General features: G+C 36.4%; 1 pseudogene; it reads left to right on the forward strand.

Moving 5' to 3' along the window:
- The first annotated feature begins 820 nt into the window (after nucleotides 1–820).
- Nucleotides 821–1444, forward strand: LOC101617365 (annotated as a pseudogene).
- Nucleotides 1445–13608: the final 12164 nt, after the last annotated feature.

Raw genomic sequence — 13608 nt, forward strand, 5'->3', positions numbered from 1 at the left:
TCTCTGTCTTCTATTTTTAGTCATTGCACCTCTCCCTGTATTAGCAGTTATGAGTTTTGGACAACTGGATAGGGTACAAATTTCTATACTAACTCAGTCATAAAATATTTCTTTCTTTGGAAGAAGGTAAAAATATTTGTTGGGATAGAGAGCAAAATTAAAAAAAAAAACACAAAAGAGTTCAAAGTGAGCACTCCAAATTTTTAAAACTACATGTAAAATTAGAGAAGGGATTCAGTCTGTAAAACCTATAGCTTTTAGCACAGGAAATCAGAAAATATTGTGACTTGCACTTGGAGAATATCAAACATTTGCTTATTATTGTTATCAATTAGAAAAATAGAATACTAAATAAAATAACATAGATGTTTTACTACACTTGTCTAAACTTTGAAATACATTTAATTTAATGGTTTTGTAAGGAATAACTTTAGAGAAATTGGCATAACCTTACTTCTTGAGTAATATATAGTGACTTATCATTTTAGTTATTTTCCCCATAGGTATTCTTGACAGCTTTTATGTTTCATATGAAGATGGCATTGTGGTTTACTTGTTAATTCTATCACATAATTAAAATTTTTGTTTAGTGTTCTTGCTATATTAAAGTCCTGCTTAAAACATTAATGCCATAGACATTTATTATTCTCTTCTCAAAGAATAAATTTTGAGACTGGCCATAGCACAGGCCCACACCGGGCGCCAGGACCCATGCAGATGCCAAAGAAGACCCTGTTAAAGAGGTCCTGGCTTCTGGTGGAACCGTGTGCCTAGAGCCTGCTCCAGTGCAGACTTGGATTTCCAGCCTCAGAAGCCGTGCATGGACTGGAACCCCACTGATGGCACAGGCCCAGTGCACATGCCTTTAGGGCACGTTATGGCTAATGAGAAATGGCAGGAGTCACAGTTGGCTCAGGAGATGCAAGGAAAAATTAAACTAATCTTTGAGGATGTTGTGGCACTGGCAGATTTTTACCTATCCAGCAGATCTTGCATTCTTTATATTACTGAAGCTGATTTGGTGGCTGGGAATAGCTACAGAAAGCGACTGGTTCATGTTAGAAATTCTAGTACTCTTCAGGGCATTGTAGTTGTTGAAAAAACAGGAATGAGTGAAAAATACTTCTCAGAGGTCCAGAAGTTTACTGTGTTAGACCTGGGGATGGTGTTGCTTCCAGTGGCCAGTCAGAAGGAAGCAACCTGTCTCATTGTCCAGTTGGTTCAAGAGCAAGTCAGAGAGCCCAGCAGGAACCCCTTCCTCAGGAAGAGAAGCTCTGTGCTCTCTGGTTCAAACTGTACAGCAGATCCCAGGGGTTGGAAGGGTTAAAGCTACCCTTCTGCTTCAGAGGTTTTCAAGCATCCAGCAACTGAGTGATGCGTCCATTCCAGAACTTGAGCCAGTGGTTGGACCAGCAGCCATGCTTTCTTCACCCAACCCAGGTGATATCTGGCCTCACGTCCATTTCTCTTCCTTTAGGCCACAAACTACAGGATCTCATTTTCATGTGTACAATGCTAGAAAGGGGTTGGGGAGATGTCTCAGGGGATAAACCTCATGCTGGACAGGATGAACACCAGAGTTTGGGTCCCCAGAACCCATATACATACCAAATGCACATGAGGGTTCCCCAGACAAGCTGGCTGGCTAGACGAGTCCAATGCATGAGCAAGTGAGAGACCTGCCTCAATAAATAATGTGAAGAGTAATCGAGGAAGACACGTGATATCAGCCTCTGGTCTAACACCTCCCCCCCCCAACACACACATATCTACATACAAACACACACAAAGGAAGAGAGTGCCATTCCCTCCTAGTGACAAACAGCGAAAGATAAAAACTGATGGTGCTCAGGAGTCCCCTTGCCTTGTTGTCTGATCACTAAGTTTGTGGGTACCAAGGGCCTCTGGTGGTATTGCCCATACTCTGATGAGATGGAAAGGGCTCGGTGGACAACATCAAAGAGTGCCAGGGACTCTCAAGTCTCAGCAAAAAGCCAGTTAGGACATATCCTAGGAATGACGTTGGTCTGCACCTGCCATAGCAGGTGAGAAGCCCCAGGCGACGGAGGTGACCATGAAGCACGGTCTCGAGAGCCCCAGTTCCTGGAGTCAGGCCGCTGCTCGGGGATCCTCTGCTAACCTCACATACCTGTGCTTGGGGGCTGAGTGTAAACAAGCAGACTTGCACAGAAGAGCGTGTAATCCCCGCTTCCTCTGACCTCCTCTCAATACAATAAAAATATTTTGCTCATTACAGTCATGATGGTGTGAAAGAAGAAATAAAAACCAAAAAAGAATAAATTTCATTACAATTTATGTGCTTTTCTAAAAAAAAAAAAAAAAAAAACTATCACAACAGTTTTCTTGCATTCAAAAATCTATTGTTTATGCATTTTCTGTTTTGCTATTGACTGCATGACTAGACAGATAACTGATGTAACTATTAGTCATTTATATTGTAAAACACAGAAATAGTCAAAAAATACCTCACTTTATGACTATTAATCTTGTGAGACATGATTTATACATTACGACAATTTATTCCTATGACCTCCAGAAAAAATTCTAACAATAACTTATGTACTTCATGGTTTTTTGTATTGATATAGCTTAATTTTTAGCTTATATTTTGGATGCTATGGTGAGATTTTTTTTCAGTTTATTTAGTTGGAAAACAGTATTACAAGAAAGTGGAGTTTCTAGTTCATTTTAAAATTGATGTGAGTCGATCTGGGTGAAGTATTTTACAATATAATGTAATAGAAATCTATATCTTTCAATAGTCTTGTAAAGAATGAATAATACATAAATATAATTTGTTGCATCTACATAGTAACACAAGTGTTGCAATTACCCTCTCATTGCTGAGATAAAGCACCCAACCAAAATTAACAAATGGGAGGAAAGTTTTTTTATTATTTCATGATGGCAGAGGGAAGCATGGCATGAGCAGATGCTGGATATCACTTTTGTCATAGCACATGGAAAACAACAACCAAATAATAAGTTGAGCCAGGTGTGTGTTGGCTCCTGCCCTTAATACCAGTGCTTGGGAGTCAGAGGTAGGAGATTGCCATGAGTTTGAGGCCAACTTGAGACTACATAGTGAATTCCAGGTCAGCATGGGCTAGAGGTAGATCCTGCCTCAAAAAAAGTTTAGTTTAGTTTTTTTGTCCCAATACTGTTCAAACATCCACACAGACCAGGGTCTCTTATCTGTAAGCCTAAAAGATCAAAATGCCTGGTCCAGAGTAAACATTTGCACTGAAGAAGAGGGCATTGTAAAGAAAGACTGAACCAATACCAAATATAAAACAAAACAAACGTCAAATCATGCAGTTCTATATCTACTTGACAATCACAAGAAAACATCTGGTGTGCCAATTCTGCCACTCAGGCTGGGATAGTCACAGAAGAGGCAGCAATTATCTCATACTTCTAACTCATTTTGGCAACATCCCAAAGTTCCGGCATCATCATCATGTCTTCACTGTAATCAGGGATTTATCACTTTACTTCCATTGAGTCTGAATGCAGGGACTCCAACAAACCTGCCTCATATTACCTAGTGGTCATTAAAAAAAAAGAAAAAAAATATATCCCCCTGCACTTGGTATACTCTATAGTTTCATACAGGCTACTAAATGTGCTAATCCAGTGGGAAATAACACTGCCTTTGGAATCAGGTAAACTTCCTCAGCTTTCTGGCCTGGTACTTCAAGAGTTGGCATTTTTTCTGTTGGCCCAATGCAGAACGTCTGGCTCAAACTCACTGCTAGTAATCTCTCTAACAATTGCAGCTGAAACAGGCCATTATCTCTAGCCCAAAACTAATTTATTTTTGTTCCATATCCTTATGCTCACACCAGTTCTTTTTTTTTTTTTTCTAAATGTAACCCTGTTCAAGTTCTCATGCCCTGGACAATATGTAGCATCTCTCTCACACAAATTTCTTCAACCTCAGTCTCAACAATGCTCTTTCTTCTCATCATAAATGAAGACTACACAGTTCTTATTTCACTTAGATCTTTCACAATCTGAACAAAATGGTCTATCAAACTCTGTTTGCATGTGAATCTCTTAAGTCAAGGTTTCAAATCCTTTCATTTTCCACACATATATCAATTTTAAAGGATCAAAAGCCACATAGGGTTCTAGCAGCAACAACCTCACCTCACTGATGATAATGGAGGGGAAACCTCATGATGGAAGGGTCAAGCCTGCCATGAACAAGGGCTATGCATTACTTCTCCCAACATCCGGTAGACAAAAGCATCAGTAATGTTAGCCAGATTACTCAAGGGTTTTCTATAATAACCATATGCTCATCTCATCCCAAATGAATACCTACTACAGCAAGGTTCCATCTCCCAGATTGACACCAGTTGGTGACCAAGTATTCAGAACACATGAGTTTACAGGAGGCATCTGATTCAAACCACACCAAACCAAAATTTTGTGGCTCAAAAACAATACACTCCTGTGAGAAATTTATGTAGTATGATCATGGTGACTGTGTTTTCAGGCACCTCATTTGATTCTTGAACACTTCTGAACATATATAAATATTTTTACTTACATTATTATAGGTCTATTAGGGATATGTAAATACTCCATTTTGGCAATTTCCTCATGGACCATGTAGTAATTATGTTACATACATGATGACTTAAGTCTCCAACAACAAATATATCAAAATACAGATGTCAGGACTTTCCAGCAATTGAAAATGATAGACTCAGAAAGCTTGTAAAATAGTTTTAAATATGAGTTTATTGATGAATCACTAGCTTACTTACTTTAAAAGAAAGGCCTATTAGAACCATGACTTGATTGAAAAATGTCAAAGGATATATTATGTTCTTTACTGAAGAAGTATTCAGAGTTCATTGAATCCCAGAAACTGCTTTTGACTTTAGTTTTAAGGCATAAGGAAGATATAAAAATATTGCTTTCTTTTAAGATTTTAAGGAAATAATCCCTTTTTGTCCCAGCAAACAGCAAAATAATATTTCATCTCAAGCCCAAGAGCATGCAAAGTCAGCTATTTCAGAATTCAATTTCAGAAGAAGTCATATTTGTCTAGACCTTGGTCAGCTTTTGAAATGAACTATTTCATTGTTTCTGGACGAGCTGAGACCTAGGTTTACCATTTCAATTTAGTTGAGCCAGTGCAATGTATGGCAAATTCTGGAGAATTCATGAGATTCTGTGATTTTATTTTAGTTCATCTTTATGTTTCTGTGTAAAATATGCCACAACTTGTCAAAACTGTGTGAACTCAAAGAGTTTATGGAAGGTTATTGGTTTTTCATCCAGTTTGGAAGCCCATGTGATCTTGGCCAAATGTGACCCACTGGGCTAAATGTGCTCTATTTCAAGTGGTGGGACAGACAGAAGACTACTAATGCAAGTGATTTAATTCTAACCTAAATAAAAGTTAAAATCCGATAAAGTATGCAATGATAAAGATCTAGAACAATTGCAAAAGTAACTAAAGTTTATTCTTAAAGTTCTAACAATTTCTTAAAATTGTATATTCATATTAGCATGGGCATTATTTATTCATGACATCAAAATAAAATTCTACTAATTCTACTAGGTCCCTCATACTGGCAGACTTTCCCATAAATGTCTTCTACTATGTGATTATTTTATTTCTCTTGGTAACCTTATATACCTTGGATAAGTGTATGCATAAGCAATGTATTGCATATACTATGATAGATGTATATAGATGTAAATTTGTTATGAATACATGCATATATATATGTGTGTATATATATATATATATATATATATATATATATATATATATATAATTTTTACCATGTATAATATACTCTATCCCCTTCACATATTTGATTCATTCCTTCTTATTTGAAATTGACTGAATATGAAGCCTATCTAGGCAATATTGACAATATCTACTTACTCTTTAGCATAGAATCTGATATTTTTAAAGATAAAATGGAATCTTATTGTTATATTGTTTGTACTTAATCAGACAATCAAAGATACTGTCAAACAAAACAACTAAGTATATGGCATTACTAAAAGTAGAAAAAAGGCCTTGGAAGATGGCTCAGTGGAGAAAGCACTGGTTGTGCAGGCATAAGGTCCAGAGTTCAAAGGATCAGCAAGTGTAAACAATATATGGAGGCCATCTGCAATCCCAGTATTTACGAGAGAAACATGGGACCCTAATGCACTATGGCAAGGGCTAGTTAAAGTAGGCTAATTTCTAAGTACTAAGTTCAGCTGAGACTCTCTGCTTCAATAAATAAAACAAAGAGTATGGGGGTGAAAAGGCCCAAAGTGACGTCAGGGGAAGAGATTGAGTAAAGGAAAGGTATCTAATAAGATATAAATAAATCATATGGAAACCTAATTTTTTGGACAATGGAACACTTAGGAGCAGAAGATTGTTGCCAAAAAAATTTCAGTGCCAAGGACGGGATAACTTCCAGTGAGTTGTTGGCCAGAGAGGTCCCTAATGCCCCCAAAACATTATAGGCCATTGTTGAGGCCCTTAGTTTCCCCTCAGGAATAGGTGGTAAGACCCTGTTGCTGAAGATTCCACATACTTGGGCTACAAGGCCACTGAGAAATCCTGCTGGAACTGAGCTGATAACCTCCTCCATGTACACCAGCTGACAGAAAGCTGGAAGAAGCCATTCTGCATGCAGTTCAATGGGAGAGAGAGAAATCACCAGTGAAGATAACCAACAGTGGACACTGCAAGCCTTATATTTGACCAGCCAGGCCAAATGAGCCAACAGGTGCAATAGTGGCATGTCTGTCATGGTGGAAACCAACTGTCCTCTAATTGAACTGGAGGCCCACTCCATGGGAGGGAATACATCCCTTATACTGAAAACTGAAAACAGGGGTAGTCATGAGCCCTAGGGGTGTAATGTCTTCTGCTGTCTGGCTTAATGTATATCCTATGCTTATCAAACTGCCCATTAAGCACTTCTCTTAATGTTCATACCATTATATTAATGCTACTCTCACTTTTGGTAGAGATTATTCTCTTTTCAGATGGCAGTGACCTTGGGATGACCCAGAAGGCATCATGGTGCAGGAAAGAAGTGACAGAAGTGCTCAGTACTACAATATCTCTATCACACCTTCCAATGTTCAGAGTGTATTGTGGAGGAGGTGGCAGAAAGGATATAAGAGCCAAAGGAAGGGTATGACTTCTTGTAATGTGCTCCCCTCAAACACAAAATGGCCTGGATATACATGACCTCACAGTGCCTGACACTACCTACACTAAAAAGATATGACATCAAAATAAAAGAGAGACTGATTGAGATGGGGAGAGGATATGATGGAGAATGGAGTTTCAAAGGGGAAAGTTGGGGTAGGGAGGCTATTACCATGGGATATTTTTTATAATCATGGAAGTTGTTAATAACAAAATATTTGAAAACAAAAAAAAGAATTAATAAATTAATAAAAGAGTGATTAAGGTAGATAGCAGTAGCCTCTGGCCTCCATTTGTATACATGTGCATTACCCTACACTATTCCACAGTGACACACTTATTCAGACATAACAAACATGTCACATACATTAAGTATAAAAACTATTTTAAATGATGAGAAAATTAAAATGGAAATATGACTTTAATTTTATCCAATAATTAGGATCCCCCATTGTTTTAATAGGTTACCTACTTTAAACCTATTGTTAGTATTTTTTTCTGTGTTATAAATTTTCAGAAAACAGAGAGGTCTAGAAAAACAGCCACCTATGAGTGAGAAATTCACAACGTTTGAGCTACAGAGAATTATTTCTGAGTACTTCATAAAGTTGCGGTTAGAATGTGGTTGGAGTTAGAAGTGATGACTGGCACAGCCTGTAAGTCACTAGATATAATTTCTTCCTTGCCTTCCCTCCCACATATCCATGTATTCTCTGCATGGTCTTGTGTTATTTTCTGCCCCAAATGTGGGCTTTGGGATATAAGCAAAGTGAGTACAGCACGGAGTGGCCAAAGTTTACAAGTCAGGAAGCAGCTAAGAATTCCATGACACATGTTTCCAGATTCAGGAAAGGAAGCTCCACCCACTCTAAATCACAGAAACATCCTGTCAGGGCCGATTTTTGGAAGAATTGGTGGAATGAAGGCATTTATCTTAGCGATCTTGACGTAAGCATGATGATAGTAAGTTGTAAAGCTACCATCAGCAGCAAGAAATATGTAACTTGGCAACTTAGGAAAAAGAAAAATTATGATTAAAAAAAAAAGGAAGAACTATCAAAAACCACGAGTCTTGGGCTTGAGAGATGGCTTAGTGGTTAAAGTGCTTGCCTGAAAACACTAAGGGCCCAGTTTTTATTTCCCAGAACTCACATAAGCCAGATGCACCTGATAGCACATGTGTCTGGAGTTTGTTTGTAGTCACAAGAGGCCCTGATATGCACATTGTCTCTCTTTCTAATAATTAAAAAGATAAAAACAAAAAAATATATATATAAAAAAACTGAGTCAAATCCAACCATCTGTTTACTTACTATAATCTGCTTGTCACCACTGCCGATAATGCCTCTACTGTAGATCATGTCATAGTTTTCTTCCAAGGAAACTGTTTTATTTTGCCAGGCACTTTTTTTTAAATATTTTTTGTTCATTTTTTATTTACTTATTTGAGAGCGACAGACACAGGGAGAAAGACAGATAGAGGGAGAGAGAGAGGATGGGCGCGCCAGGGCTTCCAGCCACTGCAAACGAACTCCAGACGCATGCGCCCCCTTGTGCATCTGGCTAACGTGGGACCTGGGGAACCGAGCCTCAAACCGGGGTCCTTAGGCTTCACAGGCAAGAGCTTAGCCACTAAGCCATCTCTCCAGCCCTTGCCAGGCACTTTTTATAACATGTTTACAAATTGTATCCAACAGGTCAACATGCTATATGAAAGTGGGAAACTGCTTTTAAGGCAGAAAATTTCAGCCCAAACCACTGAGATCTTTGGTTTTGTTCAAAGCTTCATGATAAAACTACATCAATGGAGCTCTTTCCTCTTTGAGTTCCTGTTGTTCTTGTCACTTTTCATCTTTTATTTCTTCCTGGGTTGTCAAACTTAAAACATAAGGATTCTTTATTTATGTCCTTATATAGGGTTTAATATTTTGTTTTATAGGAACTATTTTGCATCTATCTTATGAGATGATGAGAGGTGGTATTTGCTTGGGCATCTTTCTCAGAGCCACTTTAAGAATGTGATCAGTCATTGTCTGCCATTTCATTTCATCAGCTCTAAGGAAAAGATGTCACCTATGTTGCCCTTTCATTGTACTATGACATAGATAAATGAACACCTAAAATCAGTACAGGTAAAAGCCTGGTCAGCAAGTTTGTCCAAAGCTGGAGGATAAAAGAAAAAAGCAAGCATTTAACCTATTTATGTTTCATATGCTAACCTAATTTCATGATCCTTCATGACCCTTCACCTTTAATCTTTGCAAAGTTGAGTTTGATTTGTTTTTTTCCATTTAATCATAAAATCCCAAATCTTAAATGATTGTCATCTGCTTTTCACATTTTGCTATGCTAAAGGATAAAATGCAGTTAAATGTGACCAAGAGGAGGTATATTTGATGCAGTTAGTTGCATATTATAGTGAAGATATTATAAAAAATAAGGAGAATATTGAAGCAAACAGTTACGATAAATTTATGAATAAATGAATAAGTTCTGCATCTGGTCAATCCTCTCTCAATTTTCCAAAGCCTTAATACAATAAAGGGTTTAAAGTTATCTATCATGTATGTTTAGTGGACACAACCTTTTAATTATTTAGCAAGTTTGCAGAGATTTGGTTTATGGACTGCAAATAAATTCAAAACCAGAGTATCTGAAGACTAGCACTGCTAAAAGTTATTTAATGTAAAGTGGAAATATTAGGGCAAGGGTTAATAAAACATCACTCCATGTTGTAACAAAGGTTTATAAACATATTTATCAGTTCATTATCACCCAATTTACAGAGTGTATGATAATACCACATTTGGGAATGGAAGTAAAAAATGACATTTCAAACCCACAGTGAAAGGTTTCAGACAGGTCTTGCTGATATTTCTGTCATCTGGCTGATTCTCTTTTGTGTGATTGATTAGTCTAATTTTACCGAATACAACAAAACAAGAAAGATAAAATAAAACAGAATGGCAGAAATGACATTATATTGTCAGAACTGATATTCAGACTCACCCTTGGTGTGACAGTGAGAACCTCATCTTCAAAAATAGATATAAGCCTTCAAAATGCCGGTTTTTCTTACAGCCAATTGTCTAGCCTGTTTGCCTATATATAATTGGCATATGTGCAAACATTTTATTTTAAGTAAACCTTTTATTCAATATATACTATAAGGCTATGGCATCACTTACAGCCTGATGAAATAGGTCAATCTGGTTTGTTCTCTTATTGCACCATGCATTCAATTGGCAACTTCCTTGTAGTATAAGTCTAGCAGGACCTTCTGATAGTAGTCATATAGATCCCTCACTGTCATTTTACTTTGACATCTTTACTATTCTTAGAGATATACCCAAAGCCATAAATACATAATTGTGTATAATTAAAATTACTGGGCTGGATAGATGGCTTAGCAGTTAGCACATTTGCCTGCAAAGCCAAAGGATCAGGGTTCAATTCTCCACAACCAACTTAAGCCAGATGCACAAGGGGATGCATGCATCTGGAGTGTGTTTGCAGTGGCTGGAGGCCCCAGCGCATCCATTTTCTCCCTCTCTCTTTCTCTCTCTCAAATAAATAAATAATTAAATATATTTTAAAAATTACTGATAATTAACATAACAATTATTCATATAGAAGACACTGACAGAAAAGTTTCATAAATATGAGTACTGGAGAGATGGATTAGTGGCTAAGGTTCTTGCCTACAAAGCCAAGGGATCCAGAATCAATTCCCCAGGACCCACATAAGCCAGATGAAGAAGGTGGTGCATGTATCTGGAGTTTGCTTGCAGCAGCTGAAGTATAATACTCTTATGTATAATATTTAAGTATAATACTCTTATGTCAGATGAATATATTACCAATATTTAAAGCCCCATCATATTATGTGATTCCATGAAATCACATAAAAATCATGTGTGTTTGTGCATATACATGTATGCATACCAACATGTTTAATATCAACTGGTTAATTGTTTCCGTGATCACTCAAATAATTACTATGTAGAGTTAAAATGACCCCATTCTATTTTCCCATGGCACTACATTTAATATATGTACCAACCACAGACCACAAGATCATGTATAATTCCCTGTCTAATTCTTAGGAAAAAAAATGTGAAGGGTTAGATGTCTTTATAAGCAGCTATTAGAAAAACCCATTGAATTATCTTTCTATATACAAACAATAATAAAGAAATTTTATTTTTGAAGGGAATCAAGCAGAAGTAGAAGGATTTGAAGGCAAATACAGTTTCTTATTTCACTTTCTTTTTTTTTTTTTTTGATTTCAACAAAGTCATGTTCCCAAAAGTGAAATCTATTAAAATCAAGTAATATACATGTAAGAGAAATACAACAAATGATAATCATGGTTAGTTACAGACGTAAAAGAGTATCTAGTTTTGCTAGGCTTGTGAACATAATAAAATCAAACTTATACACGAGTTCAAATATTATGTACAATTTTGATGAGCTGGTCAAGTATTACTTGAATACATTTATTTGGCAAATCTAAAATTATATTACCTTTTTTGTCTAAGTTAGTGAAGCTGTTTTCAGGGAGTAATATAGAAAAAGAACAGTAAGAAACAGGATAATCCTGCCTCCTACTCGACTTCTTAAAGTAAAGCATTCCTGAAAATATTGCTTCAAAAGAGACATTTTGTTTCTGATTGCTGCTTGTTAGCACAGACTGTGTACTCTTGAGCAAGGGTGAGGAATTTGTTTCACTTCAAATCTTCCATCCTAGAACAGACAACCATCTGTTTGGAAAGTTCAAGAGGAAATTCTTATAGTAGTCATTTGAAACAAAACAAATCTCAATTTGCCTCTTTTTTTTTTCTTTCTTTGCTCTATAAATCTATTATAATTTTACATCCAAAGGCACAAGAGATGTGTGCTCAGTGTTGAGTTCAGGACTCTGGAACTTTGAATTCAACACAATCTCCAAAAGACTAGAATAACTCTTGTTCATTTTTTTATTTCATATTTTTCCACTCTTGACTGCTCATGTTTTGTGTATTAAATCAATCATCACACATCAGACTTTACTTTAGTCTAGGTTACATGATGCAGAAGAATATTCTCTCAGCTCTTATCATCCTCAAGAAAAAAACATTCAAATGGGATTGCCTTCCCCAATGACCCAGAAAACATTGCCTCCATTATTATCTCGGTGTGGGCATTTGAATCTGAGGTATGGCATTTTCTTTCTGTTTTATTCACAAGCACATTTCAAAATGCCAATCAAAATCATGGCAGAAAAGGTTCTGATTTAGGACACAATGATGGTCACTGACACTATTTCAAACTTTTGGTCATGTGCCTCTGTCTCGATGTTACATTTTTTTTGCTTCTCTTTAGTCAGAATGACAATTAGTGGAAAAGATGTTTTTAAAATGTGAACTCAACCTTTGCTACGAAATATGTTAGGATTTATATTTTGAGAACTACATTATATAATTGTTTTATAATTCTATCACTGTATCAACAACTGCATTTTTTCTTTTAAATGGAAATAGATTTTTGATATTTTCTAAATGGGAGTTTCTTAAGTAAGATCTACATACATTAGTTACTAGTAAAGAGTGTCTTTTCTTCTTTCAAAATGCCTTACTTGTATTTGAGATACAGTAACAGAGTTAGACTTGCAAGCTTTCAAAATTTGCTATAAATACCTTTTAGAGTAAGAAATGTGGCTGGATGTGGAGTATGAAATCCTCACTCTAATCCAACCAATATCTATTATTTGATATTTGCCCATAAAGAAATATTTTACCTTCTTTCCTTGAGCTTTCTCATTAGTTGGTGATAGCTAACAGCTCATCTCTCTCTGGCATGACCCCCACTGAACCAGCACTTTTGCCCCAGTCATCCCTGGCTCCTTTCCTTCCTTCCACTGCCCTACACAAAATGGCTGTATAGTTGTTTATATCTGGTAGAATTATGAACAGGGAAAATTATTTCTGTTGATAAGTGTTACACAAACTAAAATGACTTCATTCAATCCCAACTTTTGCATGAAATACCTTATTCTAACTACTGGAGACACAGAAATAATTTTTAGTTTACAGGAATTGGATTGAAAAGGTATTCCACTAACTTTATTCAATGGAAAACAAATAGCTTTTCCTTTCTAGCACTTGTTTTTGCTTTTAGCTTTCAACTTTTATCGTAATATGTGAATGGTCTTAATGTTTTATTAATTTGTATAATCTTAATATTTCATCTTAAGTAAAGCGACCAAATTAAAATCATTTGGGAAATTCTGAATAAAATGCCCAGTCATTTCTAGGAGAATTTATTTTGGGATTAGTCTAATTAATCTAATTAATTTTGAAAATATAGAAACTAAGCCATTGAATTATCAAGGAGGGGAATTATGCCCTTCATTC

The sequence above is a fragment of the Jaculus jaculus genome, chromosome 3, assembly GCF_020740685.1.
Source record: "Jaculus jaculus isolate mJacJac1 chromosome 3, mJacJac1.mat.Y.cur, whole genome shotgun sequence".
In the NCBI taxonomy this organism is placed as follows: Eukaryota; Metazoa; Chordata; class Mammalia; order Rodentia; family Dipodidae; genus Jaculus; species Jaculus jaculus.